Raw genomic sequence first — 5,045 nt, forward strand, 5'->3', positions numbered from 1 at the left:
GAGGGGGCTCAAAGCGGTTAATTTGGCTTGTATGATAACAAAAACAATCAACAATGTCATCACGAAGTCTCAAATAAATTAAAATAAAAATTGGGTCATAAATTGATTATTTATATTAGTATAACATTTTAAAAATTGTATATCAAATCTATTGAATCAAAACATCTAAAAATAGTAATATACCGATTGACAAAAACCCCTACGTGTGAGAAGCCAAAAATAAAACAACTGTTTGTGTAATATATAATACAAAAAATATGATGCAAGTGTTAAAAAGAGTTAGAAGCAAGCATTTGTCCTTTAAGTGGTATTAGGAATTAAAAAAGAAAAAAGAAAGAGGGAGAGAAATAATTTATATTAGGCTGCGTATGAAGGGAGGGGTCTCAAATCGGTTAATCTTGACTTATATGATGATAATAAAAAAATAAAAAATGTCATCACAGAGCCTTAGATAAATTAAAACTAAACTAAGTGATGCATCAATCACTTTTGCTTGTATAAGATCCACCATTGTTGTCTAAACAATTCATCCACCAACAAGCAGTCACAAACTCAATAAAATTTTTTAAATCAAAATAGGCCAAAAGGCTATATATAAATGAAAATAGTCTTGGACCATAAAGGCCACCACAATCAAAACAAAAAAGAAACAAAATAAAGGTCCAAAAATTATTTTCCCAAAAACCGACGAATATAACCAAAAACAACAAAATATATCAGATGATAACACTCCTTGATACACCTAAATTACACATCTTTTAAGAAGTATAATATAGTCATTGTCAAATATTGAACTCAACTAGGTTAGTGGGTCGAATTCCACACAAAATAAGGTGAGAACTAAGCCTTATATTGTTATCTTTCTATTAGTCGACTATTTCCAATATTTCCATACAAAGGAGGTTTGTGAAAATTATTTATCTTTTGATATCAATTGTAATCAAGTAATAATAATAATAATTCCAAAAAAAATAGAGTTAATTAATAGAAGAAGCTAGTGTTGTGATCATAATAATTTCATGACAAACTCGAGTAACTAATGGCAGTAGACTCTTCTAATGCTAAGTGTGGAAGCTATCAATTAGAATGTTACATCTGAAAAAATTTCAAACTAATAAGAAGAACATCACTCTCATTCTCTCAAGCTAAGAGTGATAACAAAAAAAACGTCAATAATTTTCCTAAGTTGGTCAATCTTATTAGGACACTAGATACAGGACCCCGTGCCAGCACGGGCCCCAATATATATTAGTATTTTTTGTCTCAATTTATGTGATATCATGAAATTTTAGTATACAACTAATGAAACATACACACACGTAAAAGTGAGGTTAGGCTATTTGAGGGAAACACATTTGTTTTTGTGCTTAGATGATAGCCTTTCGTGTTCCAAACTTTGAATGAAAAGAGGAGATCAGCAGCAACATTTTCCTGTGGATTTAACCTAAAGTGTTATTCAAAAGTAGCATAGGAAAGGAAAACGGTAGAGATAATAATAATTCAGTGAAGCTAATCTCATTTAGAAAGTAATAATGAAGACAATATGTGAAACAGGAAAAACACCAATTGAAAAGGAAAACTATTTTTTCTCACCAAGTAGAGTATCAAATTCATCGCCATTTGTTGTTGCAGTTTCCCTTAACACCGATTTGTCAGCTGTAAAACTTCTATTTGTACTTCAAAAAAGCACTACTTTTCTTTCTGCAACAAGTAAGACTACTTTGTCTTATCATATGAATGAATCAAAAAAATTAGACTCCTAAACTGCAAATAAAGACCCAAGCTGCAAATAAAGGAACCAAAGTCCTTACCAGACTATCTCTTCCAAAGAAGCAGGCTGAAGATAATACTTATTATTCACCTTGTCAGTATTGGATGTACACCTGAAATGAAACATTAACACCATCAATTCAATATGTTTTTTGTCCAAATGTTACCAACTTTTATACCTTTCCATTACTTTTCTGAAGCATCGAGCTCTAAGTGAATAAAATATCTAAAAATGGCAATCTATGACAGTGAAAAATAGCAAGGAAAATCGTATCAAATCAAAGTTCTATTCAACCCAAAATTTCAGTCTTTTTCCTTCCATTTATATAGACGGAGAAATATCACCATAAAATGACCAACAACAAATAAGAAAATATAAGAAGAAATCTTTTCAAGAAAGCATAATTCTTCATGTAGTATGTTGAAAGCCTTATTTTTCCCATCAATATAGTGCAATAGCACTTGCAACAATTATGAAGCATCACGATAATTTGCCACAAAATAAGATAGACAATATTAAACACAAGAAAACTAAATTCTAAGTTTTAGCAATAAAAAACAGAATACATGCAAGCACAAAGATAACATTTGGTTTGAGATTTCAAAAATATTAAAACATCATCAAATCTGTTACAAAATAAGACATGGACACATGATTAATCAATAAGAATTGTATTACACTAAGTAGCTGACAATTTTTGATAATTCTTTCATCCATAGCTACATTAGAGGGAATATAATGCTGCAAAAAACTTTCAAACATATTACTACTACTACTATGATAAGAAGAAAGGAAAAGCAAGAGAGAAGTTGTATGTTCGAAAATGTAACAATAACTACAACAAAATAAGATGATAATCAAAGTATAAGAGAATCAAATAACAAGAAACTACGTAGTAGTATTATGACTATTGGTACCTGATTAATCTTTTATCCTAATCTGAATCTTCCATTAGCTGCTATCTAAGTCCATATAGTTGGTTAGCCGAAAAGTATGTCATGTGCTATTTAACCTCTGAAAAGCCAAATAGAATATCAACTATCGAATCAGAAAGTATGAAATGGAAGGAAAAGGAAGGACAACAAATACATTACCTTAGCTGAGCAGTGATTACAACTCAAGAGTTTTCAACAGTGGTTTTAACTGGATGTCAAAATTTGACAGTACAACTAACTTTACTCCTGAATGGTGTGGAGCACCTTCTCGGCATGTGGATGATAGAGATACCAAGCCTATTGAAGCATGACAAACGAAAAGTGAAATTATTGAGTGCCTTCTTATTACTGTAGATGTTGTGTCGTCAACATTGAGTGACTTACATAATAAGCCTGCATCATAAGTCAACATTCTGTATCTATTCTGTGCAGTAGTTGCATAAATGTTGGCACATCTTAGTCAGTTATCGAGATACGTGGAATATGTTCATAACAAAGCTTTTTGAATGATCTCATTGTATACTACATTACAAGTTGAGTGATCATCATCATTATCTGCAGTAGGAGGTCGAATCAATATTTTTATACAGTTTGAACTTTTCGCTCTTGATAAAGCAACATATAATTGACCATGGGAAAAAACTGGTTCACGTAAATAGATACCAACATAATCTAATGTTTGTCCTTGTGCTTTATTTATAGTCATTGCAAAGCATAGACGTATAGGAAACTGTGTTCTTTTAAAAGGAATATGTATTTTTTCATCCTCTGATGATAGTAATGGTATTCTTGGAATAAATACGTGCTTATCTTTGAAGTCACCACTTGCAATTTTACAACTTATAACATGTGTTTTGAAATCACAGCACACCAATCGTGTACCGTTACATAAGCCTTCAGAAGGATTTAAATTTCGCAATAATATAACAGGGCAGTTTTGCTTTAACATTAATCTGTACGTAGGTAAGCCAAGAAGATTTAGAGTGTGTAAGAAGTCCTCAAATTGAGGTTGATCGTTTGGTTCAATAGTCTCATCAGCAGCTATGAATATTTTGGCAACTGTTGAAAATTGAGTTATGAGTCTATCGTTTAGTTCATCAACAAAGTCGTTCTTTGTAGTCAAGATAACACGAGATGTCATAAAAGAAGAGTCATTGAAAGATGTATGTAAATTCGGATATATCACTTTGAACAAAAGATCTAATGACTCTTTTTCAGTAGTGAAAGGAATGATGAAATGCTTTGGGATTTCTATTTTATTGTTCATATTTGTTTTTTCTTTTCCATTCCCAATTCTCATCAGATATTCACAAAAAACAGGATCAGTCCTTGCACGCATATTTTCTGATAGTCTCAATTTTTCAAGTTGATTCCAAATTCTGGAGTTTAAAATACTTTCAGAAATAAAGTCTTCCTTTTTTCCACTTCGGACAACAGGAAGCGTTTGCCTAAAATCACCTCCAAACACTACGACTTTTCCACCAAAGAGTATATTTGTTTCAGTTAGGTCTTTCATAAGCAAATCAAAAGCTTCAATCATATTTTTTTTGACATTGATACCTCATCCCATACAATTAATTTTGCATCACGAATTAAAGATGCGAGAGAGCTTTGCTTAACTGATGTTACAGGAGAACTGCTCGTCAATATTAATTGGAATTTTGAAACGTGAATGGGCTGTTCGTCCTCCAGGAAGTATAGATGCCGCAACACCAGAAGTTGATGTCGCCAAAGCTATGAAACCTTTAGATCTTACAATGGCCAATAAAGCACGGTACAAAAATGTTTTACCACTTCCTCCGGACCATCAATGAAAAAAGCACCTGATTCGTTAGTAAGTACTCTTTGAAGGATAGTATCATATGCTATTTTTTGTTCGGTATTCAGTTTTTTATATAATAGCAAATCTTCTTTAGTAACAACTATATTCCTTTCAAAATTAACATCTTTTGCTTCTGACTCTACTGTTGAACTCACAACATTTTCAGAAATCAATCTATACTCATTTACATCATGTCCCATGGTATGTAATACATCATTAATATGGTTCAAAACTGAATGTCTTGTTTTTTTGGATCCATGTTTGGTAATTTATTGAAGTCTTCAGACATTGACTCTTCAAATTGTTCCCATAGTTCTTTTGGATTATCAGGATTTCAATATACTAATATTGTAGCAAATAAATGCCGCAAGCTATAAGGCATTTGATAACATACAGCCTCTGTCATACATTCAACCAAGTTGTTATTATGATGTAACAATCCTCTTTTTTCTGCAGATTCTCTAAATGTGTCGTAGTATTTTCCATCTATTTTTCGAAGATCTTGGTATGACTCAGG

The 5,045-nt window shown here is 31.8% G+C and overlaps 1 long non-coding RNA gene across 2 annotated transcripts; it reads right to left on the reverse strand.

The window, feature by feature from the left end:
* Positions 1 to 1,811: 1,811 nt before the first annotated feature.
* Positions 1,812 to 4,503, reverse strand: LOC102587348 (uncharacterized). Of its 2 annotated transcripts, none has more exons than XR_001472831.1 (5): positions 4,327 to 4,503; positions 3,183 to 3,261; positions 2,866 to 2,970; positions 2,689 to 2,785; positions 1,812 to 1,883 (listed from the first exon to the last, which is right to left on the reverse strand). It is a non-coding gene; the product is annotated as an uncharacterized lncRNA (long non-coding RNA). The 2 variants fall into 2 exon arrangements; XR_366920.2 differs by lacking the exon at positions 1,812 to 1,883 and adding an exon at positions 2,438 to 2,512.
* Between the last annotated feature and the right edge of the window lie 542 nt (positions 4,504 to 5,045).

This window comes from Solanum tuberosum, unplaced genomic scaffold (assembly GCF_000226075.1).
Source record: "Solanum tuberosum cultivar DM 1-3 516 R44 unplaced genomic scaffold, SolTub_3.0 scf00033, whole genome shotgun sequence".
NCBI lineage: Eukaryota > Viridiplantae > Streptophyta > Magnoliopsida > Solanales > Solanaceae > Solanum > Solanum tuberosum.